The 17,368-nt window shown below is 42.8% G+C and overlaps 1 protein-coding gene across 3 annotated transcripts in view; it reads right to left on the reverse strand.

Moving 5' to 3' along the window:
* LOC144817678 (extracellular calcium-sensing receptor-like) overlaps positions 1-17,368 on the reverse strand; it is a 144,778-nt gene that overhangs the window by 75,348 nt on the left and 52,062 nt on the right. The window contains exon 3 of one of the 3 annotated variants that reach the window (XR_013606940.1): positions 16,455-16,919. The exons of the other annotated variants lie outside the window; for them this stretch is intronic. The gene's annotated coding sequence lies outside the window, so the exon portion shown is untranslated. Of the gene's footprint in view, positions 1-16,454; positions 16,920-17,368 lie in introns of those variants that run through there. 3 annotated transcript variants of the gene reach the window in all.

Consider the following 17,368-nt stretch of genomic DNA (forward strand, 5'->3'; position numbering starts at 1 on the left):
TTCAGAGCGCAGGGGTCAAATACAATCAATCTAGGGATCCCTAGAAAGATGGGTAAAGGAAAAGGTCATGACAGGGCACATGGTAAGGAACATCCAAAAAGGAAAAATAAATCTCACCCAAGCCATCTCTAAGGAAAAAATCAGCAAAGTTAATACTGCAAATGTTTAACCAAAGCTCAAAACGGATGAACAAGGGTTCGGTAAAAAGACCTTCTGATTCAAAACCTGATTTGGCCACATGCATATTATCGACTGAATTGATTGGGTCCCCTAACGTGACACATGTTACTAATGTTGAGTTCCACAACAAATTTGATGTCCTTGTTCATGAGGAGGTAGAGAGGCAAGGAGCCGGAAAAGAAGATCCCGATACACCCTGCAAAGTCCATGATAGCGAGGTGAATGCACTGAAGTTGCTAATTGAGTCATTAAGAGAGGAGGTTTTTGCCCTTAGAACGGTGGTTGCTACACTAACTGAGAGAACACTCTGTGGGAAGGGGGTTCATCGTGGGTTACTGTGAGCCTCCTCACCTGTGAGACAATTAACATGAGAGGGAAGCTGCATAGGACCACATTCTTGTGGGTATGCTGAGCCCTCTCATAAAATTGCTCTTGCAAATACTTCACATAAACCTTTAGATCACACTAATAATTACCGCCCTAATGACACATCTATACTGACCGCAAGGAACATGCTGGGAGTTGGCTATGTTAGGGCCGGACCTAGGGCCCCAGATAGAGAAGAGGTGACTCTAGATGAAAGGCACTCTCCCAGGCCGGGGTGTGCGGGGGACTTTGTAGATGGGGTAGTTGAAGGAAGGAGTCTTTACGCGACCTAGAGTCCAGGGTGCTCAAGATGTGATTTATCTCACTGAAGTTCCCAAATTCTCCAGGGCTGGGTATGAAGATCAGGATTCACTAAAAAATATAGTCACTTACTGGTTGAGATCTACCCGCCACTGCTATTCCATCATTAAGTATGACATCAAATCCATAGAAAGATCTCGTTCACTTGGGATCTCTGGGGACACAATAGAAGTTAGATTTTTCGATAAGGATATGGTCATTGGTTTACTGGAGATTGATTCCCATACTATTCCTCCTGCAAACACATCCATTTCCATTAGGTATAGATGTCCACTAAAATTGGAGCCAGTGTTCCAAAGATCCACTCAGGCCGGAACTTTCCCTTGTCCTCGTGGAGCAGTGAATGGCAGAAAAACAGGGTGCTCAGGGCCCCCTTTGACTCTGCTCCCACCAGAAGTCCCAACACCTAGAGGTTCAACATTTAACACTGAGACTTACAGTGAGCCCTATAACAAAAACATTATAAAATAAATTGTTAAAATATTTATACATTTTTAAACTTACATTTTGCTCTCCTTTGAGTAGAGGAAGATAACATTACCACCGCAAATGCTTGGATTGTAGAAACGCAATTGTTTCCCATCCTAAAACGTAATGATAAAGTAGGACATGGACTCATAAGGGACCTCAAACACCTAGATATGCGTACATTAAATGGGAGAATAAATCAGGATAGACCCGCCACTTGTACGTACAATGGCCCTCGCTCGAGCTCAGTTCTGGATTACACAATAGTAACCCTCTCGCTCCTAAGGCAAATAACAAGATTTAAAATCAAATGCTCCATGGATAGCGATAACTCGGCCAAGCACATTGAATTTAAAATGACATTTCATAAACACATAGAAGCTCCAGTAGTAGAGGGGTATACATCAACAATTAATCTGAAGCGTCTGCGGTGGACAAGCACCACATTACCACACGTAGCCTCAAAGGTTAAGAGTCTAATGATAACCCTCGAGTCACAAAATAACATGATAATTCAAACATGGACTACCTTCCTGGCAAGTTTACCACGAGCAGGAGCATCCACTAAACAGTCAAGAAAAAAATGGACAGATTACAACAGTCATCTCAGTCAAATGGTGCAAATTTTAAGGAAGCAGATGAGAAAGGCACTTAGGACGGCTCACCTTCAAAGTCATTGTCAAAAGCATGAGAGCATGTACGTCTATTAAAGAAAAAATACAAAAAACAAACTTGGATCGACAAAGAAAATTCGAGAAAATAACTTTTGGACAAAGTTATTATATAAAGCAAAGAAATCAGATGCTAGATCTTTATGGAATCAGGAGAATTCCTTGAACAGAACTTCAAAAGTCATAAACACAACCTGCGTCACCAAGCCAGCCAGGGTACAGCATCTAATCTCCACATTTTCGATTAAAAATGTGGACCAGTCGAACTTCGCTGCAATTACTTCAAAGGAAAAGCAAAAATCAGTAATGCCCGTAACTAACCATAGTACCAAGAAAGATAAGTCCACTATAATCACCAAAATAGCAGGAAACGGCACACCTCAGACTGAGGACACACCATAATCAAACTTTCCGCATTCAGAAGTAGAAATTTTACAAATCAAAAGAAAAAGTCGGCTCGATAGTTCACCAGGCCCGAATGGAGTCCCACAGGCTATTTACAAACAAGATCCCAACTATTGGGCAAGTAAGATGCACAGTCTGTTCCAGCTGATCGCCACAACCAATCGTATCCCACAGAGCTGGGGAGGTGCAATAATTAATCCAATATAACACATTTTGGGCTGGCCTATCACAATTTTACCATACTATAGGGTACTATGGGACGCGCAATCTACTTTGCTGAAGGACGAGGAATCTTCCCTTCGGACCTGGACGCTCACTGCTGCTGAATTAGAGCGGGAGAAACTGTCGCCCATTGACCTGCTGAGGGAGAGCTGGGGGATTGTTGCAGATACTGCCCATCCGTGCCTCGAGTCACCCGCGGACCGCGCGCTGCTTGCCTACAACATCCAGCAGGCAGCGCGGTCTCGCGTGAGGTGCCGGGCGGAAGACACACCCCCTGGACCTTTAAACATCTCACCGGTCCAACGCGCAATCTACTTTGCTGAAGTACGAGGAATCTTCCCTTCGGACCTGGACGCTCACTGCTGCTGAATTAGAGTGGGAGAAACTGTCGCCCATTGACCTGCTGAGGGAGAGCTGGGGGATTGTTGCAGATACTGCCCATCCGTGCCTCGAGTCACCCGCGGACCGCACGCTGCTTGCCTACACCATCCAGCAGGCAGCGCGGTCTCGCGTGAGGTGCCGGGCGGAAGACACACCCCCTGGACCTTTAAACTGCTCACCGGTCCAATGCGGGCTCGACCGGGAGAAGTCCGGGACAAGGGCGGGCCCTCTGTGGCCCTCAGAGGCACAAGGAGGCTGGGCTGGGTCATACTACTTACATCTATCCCATCTTAAGCCTGTCTTTAAAGAAAATAGGTACCGTGGACATATCACCCTGCACTATATGTATATAGTTCTTTACTACATACTGCTGTATTGTTAGGTTATACCCTTACTTACTCAACTGCCAATAGTACACGTATCATCCCATTACATAGCTGAATATGCCTACAAGGGGAAGGAAATCACTAGTGGGGGGCTACGGGAGGGGTACACTCGATCATTTTATTAACAAAGCGGCAGCCAGGCTCGAGCGTGAGATCATTATCACCGAGCGCCGTATCTCAACCGAGCTTCAAAACAAACGTTCTTCTTTAGGTGCCCGGCAGCTAGCCACTACCCCCGTACGTGACTCAGACAAAAAGTGCTCTCTGCTTAGTAATATTAGTACTTGTTGGGATGTTATCTGTATCTTTACATGTAACGAGGGCTCTGTGGCTCGTGCTTGCTGTTGCTGTGATACAGCATAGAATGTGGGAATGCCCGGGACGGCAGTTGCTGCCAGGAGAGCTGTACACTGGACGGATTAAAGAGGAGCTCATCAACCTTACCTGTATCCTGTCTTCTCTTCACTGGCGACAAGGATCCAGTGTCTGCCTCTCTCTCAAGTGTTGCTGGACGTCTTGGAACGATTTTCCTCGGCGAGGCAACTGTGACGTTGCATCTTTAATGAAGAACTTGATTCAACTTGATTGAGTGAGGTATACATCGTCTGACCCTATTGGTCCTGTGAATTCCTCTGTCGAGGGCCCATTTTTTTTTTTGTGTTCAACTTTTGCCTGTTTTTCTGTTTCCCTTAAACTTCAGTTGCGCGAAGTCTTCAGTGCGTGCGCAAGCTCACGCACGAGCTAACTCTACGTGCCACGTCATTCGTCTCATCTGCACCGTTCACAGTGACGTGCGTTGCCATGGTGCTGAACTAGCGTCTGAGTCACCGCGCATTTCAGCACGTTGTGTCTTAGCGCTGCTGAAATAACACAGACTTTTGCCTTGAGCCTGAATGCGAAGCATTTTCGTTAGTGAATGCCGCGCTATCTCATGCTCAGCTATTTACATCAAGAATCTTTTATCTGCATCAATGCAAATATATATTTGAATTTTTACACTGAAGTTGTAAGACTAACAGGCAATTTTTAAAGCATTTTATTTTTTTCTTTTTTGCAATTTTACAAACTGTTGAGCTGTTTTATATTACTTTATTGTGAATTTTTCAGCACAATTTTCTTTGGAGCAGCAACTCACCCACGCAAATGGAAAAAGTAGCCACGCCACCTCCCTTCTTACAGTCTCCTGGTCCTCCTCCCATGCCTTGGAAGCAGTGGAAATCCACTTTTGAGGCCTACATCGACGCAATTGATGGTGATACTTTCACCGCAAAGAAGGAAAGAGCACTGTTGGTGTATAATTTGGGGGCTGAAGGCAGGTCCATTCTTGAAACATTACCTCTTGAGCAAGTAAGGATCTCTATTTCAAGTGACGATGGTGATGCACAAGTCATTGATGAGAATGCTTCACTCATAAAAACACTCGATAAAAGGTTCAATCCTAACCGGAACATTGTTCTGGAACATCACAAATTTTTACAACGTTCACAAAAGTCTGGTGAATCCATTGATGATTTCGTTGCAGCTTTAAGGATTCTAGCAGTCAACTGCAACTTTAGAGAATTCAGAGATGAAATCATTCGGGATCAATTAATTGAACGCACTTGTGACAGGAAAGTGCATGAGAAACTTTTGTCTTCTGATGATCCTGATTTAGAGACTGCATTGACTTTGGCAAAGTCTGTTGAACATTCCCAGTTTTGCATGAAGGAATTAAGTACTTCGGCATCATCTACTCTTCCTCCATCAGAGTCTGCCGACATTAATTCTGTCACCTCCAAATCCTCTATCAAGACTTCCAAACTTGTAAACGCCAATCCTCCTCGATCTTCCTCCATTACATCTGTCAACAAGACAAGGAATGATTCTCAAGGCTTGTCATGTTATCAGTGTGGGAGCAGATCACATTTGGGAAATTTTAAATTTGGTTTTGCCATTAATCAATCTTGCTTTAAGTGTGGCAAGAAAGGTCATTTAGCACGAATGTGCAAAGTTACCATTGCAAAAAAGGCACCGTCTTACATGGTGAAGAATATTGAAGATCGCCAATTTGAATGTGATGATGATGATGACATGTGTCATGAATTATTGATGTTATCTGCTTCTCCCATGAAAGCTGATGGTGTAGTGGAGATTGCTTCTCTTGATGGGTCTCAAAGAAGGAAATCCCCCACTTGTTTCATTAATTTGAATGGTGTTTGCGTCAAATTTCTTGCAGATTCAGGCTCTCCATTCACCTTAGTTAATGTCAAAGATTTTGATGTCTTAGGAAAAATGTCCTTGTCACAGTCCCTCATCAAGATGTTCGCTTATGGGGTAAAAGAGTAGAAGTTTTAGGGAAGTTTAAAGGCAAGCTGGAGTTTAAGGGTGATTGCACATTTTGGGCCAGATGTAGGTGTCCAAATACCGGTCGTAAACAGCCGGAAAAAAACGATTTTCGTCCGTTTCCGACCGGTATTTGGACATTGGTATGTAGGGGCATGTAAAATTACAGAATCGGTAATTTTACCGATTCTGTAATTTTACCGATTCGGTAAAATACCGAATTGGTAAAATTACCGATTCTGTAATTTCAGATGTAGGTAGCACTGTTTTCAGTGCTACAAGGGTTTAAGAATTCTTAATTTACCACCAACTAGTAGTTGGTGGTAAATTAAGAAAACCATTTAAAAAGCATTTTTTTTGCGTTTTAAACAGTGCCATGTTGCAGACATACATGCCCTAATGGCATGTATGTCAGCAACATGTGCACCCATGCACAATTGAGGGGTGCAACAGGGTGTCAAAGTGACACCCTGCCACCCTTCAATATTTCCCTCAATTACCGAATCGGTATTTATCGATTCGGTAATTGACATTGATTCCTATGGGCCTCAAGGCCCATAGGAAACAATGGCAGTTACAGACTCGGTAAATACCGATTCATTAATTACCGAATCATACCGACTCGGTAATTAATTCGGTAAAAATACCTACATCCCGATCGCCAGTTCTTAAATAGCGAATCGGTATGATTCGGTATTTAAGAATCGGCAATCGGGGATTACCTACATCTGGCCCTTTGTTCTATCTATGTTGTAAAAGATGGTACTAATTTATTGGGTTGGCATGAACAAGGTGAGCTTAGTATCATTCTTGATCCCAATCACGTGGACATGGTTTTATCTAGGCTGGATGCTAAGCAGTATTATGCTACCTTGCCTGATGTTGAGCCTGTGCATTCCTTGAACGCAGTGTGTGAAAGTGAGTGGGTACAAAATTACCCAGAAGTTTTTTGTGACAAATTGGGTAAACTTAAGGGTTTTCAACATCGTATTGTTTTGAAAGATGGGGCTAAGGCAATTGCACATAAGGTTCGGAAGGTACCACTAAGCATGCGTAACGAATTGAAAGGTGAACTAGAAAGTTTACGTCTTTTGGGTGTGATTGAGCCAATTGAGGGGTCGGAATGGTTGTCTCCCATAGTTTTAGCGCGCAAGGCGGATAAGTCCCTTAGGATGTGTGTGGATTTGCGCGATTTGAATGCTTGTATATGGGTTGATCGACAGCCATTGCCCAATATTAATGAGATGTTATCTACTTTGGAAGGTGCCAGATATTTTTCCAACCTAGATATTTTTTCGGCATACCATCAAATTGAATTAAGCAAAGATTCTAGGCATCTCACGTCTTTTGTAACACCTGAGGATGCATTTCATTATTTATGAATGCCATTCGGTTTGGCGTCGGCTTCTGCAGTGTTCCAACGTCTTATGGGAAATCATTTTAAGGACACTGCAGGGGTCATCTTCTTTCAGGATGACATTCTTATCCATGGGAAGACAGTGCTAGAGCATAATGAAAGGGTGAAAACTGTTTTGGATATCATAAAAAATTATGGTTTAACTTTAAGAAAAGACAAGTGCAAATTTCTCAGAGATGGTGTTGATTATTTAGGATCTCACATCTCTGCTAAAGGAGTTGAACCAAAAATGAAAATATTAGATGCCATCCAGAATGCACCAGAACCCCAGAACAAAGACCAACTACGTTCTTTCTTGGGATTAATTGAATATTATGCGAAATTTGTGCAGAATTTTTCTGATAAGACTGTATCTTTACGTAATTTATTGAAGAAAAATGTGAAATACGACTGGTCGCTGCAATGTGCAAATGACTTTAAATTGTTGAAGGATGTAATTGTGCAAGCACGCTCTCTCAAACTTTTTAATATTAATGATCAATGCATTGTCATTACTGATGCTAGCAATATGGGTCTAGGAGCGGTTCTAATGCAGAAAAGACCTGACAATAGGGAAGAAGTGATTGCTTTTGCTTCTAGAACTCTTCGTGGTGCCGAGGGAACTTATTCGACTATCGAAAAGGAGGCTTTAGCTTTATGGTGGGGTGTACAATATTTCAGAAATATTCTTTGGGGCAATCACATAATTCTCAAAACTGATCACAAACCTTTGGTGGACCTTTTTACAACTAAAGGTGGTGGGAGGGCTTCTCCTCGCATAGCAAAATGGCAATACAGACTTTCTGAGTTCAATTATCACCTGGAGTATGTTCCTGGGGTAAGGAACAGTGTAGCTGATTGCTTATCCAGATTACCTCTTCCTCATAATGATTTGGAGCATTGTTGTGATCACTTGGAAATGGTTTGTGCAGTCAGCACTGTGTCTGAGGTTAGTACTGCGTTATCTGAAGCTGATTAGAAGCTTGCAATATCCAAAGATATTGAATTGTGTAATGTGATTGACTTTATGACTCATGGGTGGCCTGATGATAAATCTCTGCCTTCAGAGTTAGTTCCCTTCAGGAGGGTGTGTGACGAATTATCTTTGATCGATGGTATTTTATGCAGAGGTGGTTTGTTGGTGGTCCCAAAATCTCTTTGCAACACAGTTTTGGACTTAGCTCATGTTGGTCACTTAGGCATTCGTGCTATGAAAAGGAGAGTGCGTGAGGATTTTTGGTGGCCTGGTGTGGACAGAGCTATTGAACACTGTGTTTGTGACTGCGGTGTTTGCGTTCTTAGTGATAAAACTCAAGTTACTTGTCCCTCCGCAGTGACTCCTATTCAAGTGAAAGAATTGCCTTGGCATAAATTAGCATTTGATGTGGCTGGTCCATTCAATGATTCAGGGACTACTCCTAAATATGCGCTGGTTTTAATTGACTACATGTCAAAAATGGCCAGAAGTAAGATTTGTTGATGGTGTTAATTCTGGTACTGTTATCAATTTCTTCAAGGACATTTTCTTGCAAGAGGGTTTTCCGGAAGAATTAGTATCTGATAATGGTACTCAGTTGGTTTCTGCTGAAATGCAAGATTTTAATAAGACTCATGGAATTAAACACATTCTTACTTCTCTTTATCATCCTTCCAGCAATGGTTTAGTTGAGCGTTTGAACCGAGTAGTCAAGGATCAATTGCAGTTGGCTTCTATTAATGGTTTAAATTGGAAGAAAGTGATTTCTGACATGTTGTGGGCTATGAGGGTTACACCTCATTCTAGTACGGGGGTATCACCATTCACCTTACTCAGGGGCAGAGTAGCGGGTTCGAAACTTAATAAGGATTGGATGTTGAGGAAAGATGTTGATGTAGCCAAAATTAGCAGGGTAGCTGATGTTAGGGGTGTTGCTCAGGGAAAATATGCTCAGAAAAGCATTAGATCATCACCCGTGTGTTGTGGGGACTGGGTGAGGATTAGGAAACCAATGCTTTTGCGCAAGGGTCAAGCTTGATTTTCCCCTCCTGTACAAGTTAAAGAAGTGAAAGATCATGTTGTTGTACTGGCAAATGGGAAGATTTGGAATAAGTCTTGTGTTTCAATTGTTCCTAAGCCCAAAGTTGAATTTGTAAAAAACAAATTTGGCCTTGGTTCTCAAATTTTGCCCACTGTTAACTTAGGTGCAAGTGTGTCTCCATTTGACAACAGTATTGGTCCTCAGCGTTGTTCCACCAGATTTAGATCTGTTCCTGCTAGATTTCGCGATTTTGTCACATATTGAATGTATATATTTCCTTTTTCTGTCATTTTCTTTGATTTCTTGTTTTTATGATTTTGTTTATGTTATTTTAGGGGGTAGGTAGGTTATAGTATTTATTTATTTGTCATAATTTATTTTTAAATGAAGGGAGGGGGATGTGTTGGGATGTTATCTGTATCTTTAAATGTCACGAGGGCTCTGTGGCTCGTGCTTGCTGTTGCTGTAATACAGCATAGAATGTGGGAATGCCCGGGACCGCAGTTGCTGCCGGGAGAGCTGTACACTGGACCGATTAAAGAGGAGCTCATCAACCTTACCTGTATCCTGTCTTCTCTTCAGTACTCCCCCGCAGTTAAAAGACGTATGTAACTGAACCAAACAGCCTAAATAGCAGCAAAGATTCTAGTTTAGAGCATCCCCTAGTAATAATATCTGATGAACCTCCCACCCAGGAACTTTTAAACCCGATAGTTTCCAAGAAACCCCATGCCCAATGTCCAACTAAAGGAAACTCACTAAAAAGAAAAAGGGGTTCCAAAAGACATGGGGGTAGGCAGGCGAAAGCAGCTAAGACTAATATATATTCCTCCAAACACCACATCCCTGGACAGGAGCTTCCCATAACAGATTTAAATTCAATTCAGCTGTCAACATCTCCTCCCTCATTACAACAGATTACTGGAAGCATAAAAGCCCTGGTAAAATCCTTAATTCTGCCAATTGTTGAAAGAATGAGAAGGTTGGCTGCGCAACTGGATTCTATTGAGGCAGCCGTTAATCTAAACTCGGGCCTATTAAGGGATGCATCAAAAAATGCCGCCACTAAAGCTAGTAACACTGAACAAGGGAGAGTGAATAACAGCACAACTAAGGGGAAAAATAATTCAGACCACATACAATCATTAGTGGAGATCACTCAGTCTCCAACTCCTACCATAACAGCGACAAGAGTAGTGGGTGCTGAGAGAAAGGAGACCAGGACCGTGACATCAAAGTCTGATGTTAACAGAACGAATCTACAAAGAACAGGGGGACAACTGGGCGGTAAAAATGGCATACTGACAACACATAGTAATAATCTAAGACCCCAAACTGAGGGTGGTAAAAGTACCCGCCCAAATATTCTAATTGACCTCCCCCCAGATTCAGCCCCTTATGTTGCCGTCTTGACTGGGGTCCCTGAATTACCAACAGGGCAGTTTGAAGGGTATAGGGGACTCAAAAATAAGGTAATTTACTGGCTTAAAACTAACAGACCGCTCCTCCCAAACATTAATGGAGATATTCTGTTCATGAGAAGAGTAAAAAGGGTAGGACAGAGGCCTAAGGATATTGAAGGTGATGCCGTAATAATTAATTTCAAATACCCTAGAGTCACCACGTACTTAAAAGGTTGGTATCATGAGAGCGGAACCCCAGGAATACAGATCCGTAACTTAAGCTACTTTTACCCCAGGCCCCTACTACTTCACCAACGTGTTGCGAATCACCCCTATCAGAGAACTCGAGAGGCCATTAACTTCCAAATCCCGGTTGCAAACAGATTTCATGCCTTTACAGCTTTAGATGCAGTGGACTGACTTTCCTATTACAATTGCCGGGAGTTACCCTTACAAGATCATAGGGATGGGTCATCTGCTCAACTACAGTCCAACTGTCCAATTTTAATCGACACCATGGTGTCCACCCCCCCTGTATTACAAACAGAGAGTGTTGAACCTTTTTTGGTATCAAGTGAATCAAACACTTCGCCCCAACCCGTAACCACTGGAAGTGTCATAACCTGGAATGTGGCAGGTCTCTCCTCACAAATTAACAATGCAACCTGGCAATCATTGACCTTGACCCACGCTTTTGTATGTCTTCAAGAAACATGGGCCATTGAAGAACTGCATATCCTGGGTTACAAAACTTTTTCTACTCCGGCATTACCTAGTATAAGAGGCAGACACAAGGGCGGTCTTTGTACGTGCTTGTCAATTACCACTGGTCCCTCCACCGCTAAATGTTTCACTGACAATAATTATTATCAAATCTTTATTTTATCGTGGGGTCATCTAAAAAATTTTGTCCTATTAAATTTCTATAACAATATTCCCGTGTTGCAAAGAGAGAAAGTTATTAATAATCTCCTAAAAGCCCTGTCCATGATCAAAGAAAGCCTGCCAGGAGATATGGTCCTGATGTGGGTAGGGGACTTTAATTGTTCTCTTTGCCTGCGGAGTGCACAGGGAGTGTGTGGTATGGAGGAACACAACCAGGGGCCCCCGACTCACTTTTCCCACACTAAGTTAGGGGATTTGCTTAACAACATACCGGCTGAGTTTTCTCTCTCCTTTATAAATGAGCTGTTTAACCCCCCAAAACATTTAGACCTACTTATAATGGGAGGGGGGCAAATACAGTCATTAACTTTATTCTATTCTCGACACGCTATGCTAACATGGTGACTAAATGGGAAACTATTGTTACTGGTTTGAGTGATCACTTTCCTATCTCTGTAACACTCAACCTTAAGCATGGTGACTCATGCCGTAAAAACATTGTCAAATATGACCTAAAACCCATCCTTTCTGCAAAAATGGGTTTTGCACTAAATGGGAAAAGGTGATACCTGCAAATTTCCTACAAAAACTGGTTACTAACGTGCACGCGGAAATTGATATCTGTCTTTCTCCTGATGAGGACCCCCATGTCATTCTTGGCTCATTCAGTAAAATCTGTGCGTCTATAAAACAACTCCTGACTAGAACTACCTGTAATACTCCCAAGGGGTCTCAGGGTTGGTTCGATGGTACCTGCACTAAGGCACTTGCTGCCCTTAAAAAAGCCCTGCATTCCTCTCCACAATCTAGATCTAATGTTCAGCTAGCGAGGCGTACATATCGTACCGCTCTATCAAATAGGAAGAAAGAGCTTAACCGCATGCGTGCGGGCGGAATTCCGCTCGTACGCTGACTTTTTTAAAAGCGCACTTTACGTGACGAGCTGGGCTCGTCATGAGCGTGCGAGGAGGCTACCTCATGACGAGCCCAGCTCGTCATCAGCGTCGAAGGGGTTAAATTGCAGGCGTGGTCAGCTCTGCATGCAGCCTCTGAGTTAAAGGACAATACGTCCTTTTGGAAGGCCGTCAATGCCCCATTTCTGCAAGTATCCCAGGGCCCCCAGATAGACAATGCTATTACAGCACAGGACTGGGAAAATCACTTTCAGGGTCTTTATAGAGAAATAGCTCCCCCAGGAAGATCCTTAACTAGGCTCGTAATAACGATCATGGAGGAACCATGTATTCCTTTCCCATTGGGCATCCAGTTTCAACTGGAAGAAGTTTTTAAGGCTCTTGCAGAAAGCCCTGCGGGTAAGGCCCCAGGGCCGCACTGTGTCCCAATTGACATCTTTAAAAGTTCACCTGACCTCCGGGCACCCCTACTTACTGAAGTATTGAATTCTTCAAATAAAATCGGCCTTATTGCCACCTGGTTAGAGGCAGTGGTTGTCCCGATTTATAAAAAGGGGGACAGGAATGATCATGTCTGCTATCGGCCAATCTCTTTGCTTGACGGCCTCATGAAGATCGCAGGCTCGAAGACCTGGCTATTCGAGCAGTAGCGGACCCCCCCCCCCAGCGCCTTGAGACCCTCCGGGTGAGTAGTGCGCTATACAAATGCTCTGATTGATTGATTGATTGAGGCAGGATCATTCTTGCCCGAATGCAGGACTGGTTGGACGAACAGGAGATACTTTCCAACCTCCAATACGGGTTCAGGACGGGAAGAGGGACAGTCGAGCAGGGCCCTAATCTAGCCTTAATAACATCAAAATACATACATGCCAAAAAAAGAAATCTTTACATAACATTCGTAGACCTCAGTTCGGCATTTGATTGTGTTGACCACAATGTACTTTGGCAAACTCTAAGGGGCATAGGCCTTGAGAATCATATCCTTTCTTTTATCAAAGAATTGTATAATGGGGTGAGAGCGCATGTGAGATACGGCAGGATGGGGGAATGTTCAGACGTGTTCCATATCCACAGAGGAGTAAGGCAGGGGCGCATACTTGCACCCCTGCTCTTTACTCTATATATAAACACTGTTGGACTCGCCCTTACTGAACATTATCATGATTACCCCACAATAAAAGGGAAGCCTATCCCCATACTCCTTTACGCCGATGATGCGGCAATTCTCTCACAGACAAAGGTGGGCCAACAAAAAGCGGTTCAACAATTTTCGGAATTTATGCAATCAAGGGGTCTCCGCGTAAACGTCTCAAAAACTTTTACTATGCCCTGCGGCCCAAAGAAACGCAGAACACCCTGTTTGATTACGCTGGATGACAGGCGGGTGGAGCTTGCAGATATCTTTTGCTATCTGGGGGTCCATTTTGAGAGAAAGGGCTCATGGAAACCAGCGGTAAACACCAGGGCTCTGGCATTTACCAGAGCCACTGGCGCCCTGGCAAACTTTGCCAAAAAACTGGGGGGTAGACCAGCAAGGGAGCTAAGGCAGATCTTTAAGGCCCTAATGTGTCTCGACCGGAACCTATGGCGTGGGTATTTGGGGGATTGAGTCAGTGGAATCAATACAATGAATTGAGAACCGTTTTTTACGGTATCTACTGGCCGTCCCAAAGACCACTTCAACATATGTGATGCACTCGGAAGTGGTCCTCCAGTATGTTTCGGACATTATTAAATCAGCCCCGGTTTTATTATGGCATAACGTTTGGACTAACCCATGTACGACTCTCAATAGAGAGATAATAGAAGACTGTCTTGCATGTGATGGAGCCCCTAATATTAAATGGTTTTCCTAAGTCAAAAATCTGTTGTATGAAATTGGACACCCAGAATTTTTCTCCAAGCCAGATAGCATGGAAACCATCTCAAGAACTGCCCTAAAAAAGTCCCCCCGAGAACACTTTGAAAACAAAAGATGTCGGGAAGAAAGGCTTAAGAAAACTGTTATGGATAATGATTTGATAACAGTACACCAGGGTATCCAGTTCTATCTTGTGATTGAGCAACCTTTATACCATCGCATGCTTTTGACCTATTTCCTCCTGGAAACGTTTTTTAGACTTGTAACTTTACCACAGTGCAATGACTGGTCAAGGGAAAAAAGAACTTGTCCCTGCGACGATGTGTCGATACAATCAAATATACATTGTATCCTTTTTTGCTCTTTTTATACCCATCCAAGGAGGAAATTGCTGAAACCTCTCCTTGTCTCTTGGGGCCTAAGGTCATGTAGAGGGGCATACCACAAATTAAGAACTTTAGATGATGAGTGCACCATTAGTACTGTATCCTTTTTCCTGAGAGCAATTGTGAGGTACAGAAATACAATTTAAATTGAAATTTGCTGAAATGTATGCAAACACAAAACCATTTTTAATAGTACCAATTCTCTTTTTAAATTTTTAACAGTTTTACTTACCTACTTTTAACTGTGTATGTAAAATGATCTTAATTCATACTGATTTTAAATGTTGCTTCTTAAATGTGATTGAATTTGTACGCTTTTATGAATTTGTCTAAACAATTCGAATAAAGCTTTTTGAAATTGAAAATACTATGGCACCCCTCAGACCATTCTGAACTCCTCAAAGTGAATGCACTTGGGCATGATTGCACACAGTGTCATTACTTGGAATACCAACAACATGTACTGTTTAAAAAAAAACACATGTGGCACAAATCCATGGATGACAACTACTAACTTCACTATACCCAGTCAGGAATGCTGATTCTATTTGATGTAGACTTACTAACTATCATTTATACACACATGAACATGTTTCAAGAGCGGCAAATTTACATAAGAGGATTTGGACCTAAAAATAGGAGCTTCATACAAACCAATTGCCACACCAGTGGAAGTAAATGACCTCAATTCATGATGTCGCAATCATTCACAGTGTAGGACAACCAAAAATAGTACTGGCATAGGGCATGACCTCAGCCAACATACAGAATGTACAAGATGCACAATCATTCACTATAGAGTAGTGGTGGATGGAACTCACTTTGGAAACACCAAACCATCAGTTAGTCCACAGGAGCTAAATATTGGACTCACATGGGCTAGGCCTGGGCGTAGTTGGCGGAGTTGTGCTCTGCGAAACTGCAAAGTGAAAAAACTCAGCGGAGTTCCGTAAGCGGCAGAGTGCGACATGAGCTGCTGTTTGAACTGATCTTCCTGCCGCTCAGGTAGAAATTCTACCTGAGCTGCAGCGCGTGCGGTGGGAAAAAACTCTGCTGCGCTACGCCAAGTGGAGTTTTCTGCACTCTTTGAGCTATGTCGAGCACGGAGTACTGAAAACTCTGCAAACTCTGCGCACGGATAAAATGCACCGCCCTGGTCTAACCATTGGGAACATTGCTGACACTGTGACTCACAGCCTCTGGCATGAACAATGAGGGGCACACGCTAGCAGCAATCTTTGCTCTCTGCAGTGCGTATACTATACACCCAAAACACATGTACAACACATTCACAACACTCCATAGCAGAATGTTCTGCACTGAACCCAGCGATATGTGACATCAACTTAGTGTTGCACAATGAGCGAGTATTTTGCAGTATCAGTACATTGATGTGCATGCTGTCACAACCAAGAATCTGGACTACATTAGTGTGTAGACATTACAGAAGACTCACTTCAAACGTACCTGTTCACCACAGGACACCACACAGCACATACACTGAGCCTAGAAATAGCCAGCATTCATCACCTTGATCTCAAAACACAAGTGTAACTGTCATGTAGTTTCCACCAGCCGGTAGGGACATGGGGTTAGATAGACACATACACTATGGCGATGGTGCCAGATTGATTCCAGGCACCCTTGAAGGATATTTTGCCAAGCCGAGCAGCTAGCTTTCAGTGCCACCGTAGGGCGCCCAAACCTAGCCAGGGAGGGAATGTTATAAGCCAAACACTGATTGTGACAAGCCTCATGACCCAAGGCTCATATGAACTGATTCCTCTTACACTCCTGCACCATCATTGACTTACAAATATAAAATGTAAACAGAGGATTTTAGGCAAAATTGTATCAGAACAAAGCTTAATGATGCATGATTCATGTTTTGTCACAATCACTATGGGGAGGCATATTAAACAGTTCAAAGGTACACAGATTATGAACTTCAGCAACAATTACAAGGCAGGGCAGTGATGCAGATTTATGCAAATTAGGACATCTACATGCAGCTCTAATGCAGTCCATGACCTACACGTGTATGGAAAGCATATGTGTAACGCAAATAATGCCTTCACTTGGTGAAACAGACATTGACCTGCTGGAGAGGATGTAATTACATGATTTGGTCACGAACTGGACACCCAACATAGAACATTCTAGACATGCCTTGCAAGGTCCCAGCATGCAGTGTCCACACTGGGTTAGCAGAAGTATCTCCAGTGCCAAAATACCAGAAAAGATTCTTCATGTTCAGTGACAATGTTCCTTACATAACATGTCGAAACCAGCATTCTTCATGGACTTGCAGATAGTCATGTCACCTCGTGGCTGTAAAATAAATTTAGTTCTGCAAAATTCATTTTGAGTCCACATATGCAGTGTTCAAAGATTAATAAACTAGTTAAGCAAAGCAAATGATAATTGACAAGTTGTCTCAGAGACAGGAAGTTGACATTGTCACAAATGCACATGTTTACAGAAGACATAAGTGATTGTACCAAAGAAGCATCAAAAATTAGGTCTAGAGCATTAATGCATGTACCTAAGTGACATACATGATGCACAACCCTCACACTAAGGGACGACTAACATGAGCCTTCTCATAACACAATACCAACATCACAATTGTGGATATAAGGACAATGAACGAAGTTGCATGACAACCACTCTCAGAAAGCAATGCAGATTAGCATATGCGCACAAATTAGTCAATAGAAAAGTCCACAAGTAAGGTGAAAAATATGACCATGCTGTGTGAAAGTCAAAGAAAACATGAA

Source organism: Lissotriton helveticus, chromosome 2_1 (assembly GCF_964261635.1).
Source record: "Lissotriton helveticus chromosome 2_1, aLisHel1.1, whole genome shotgun sequence".
NCBI lineage: Eukaryota > Metazoa > Chordata > Amphibia > Caudata > Salamandridae > Lissotriton > Lissotriton helveticus.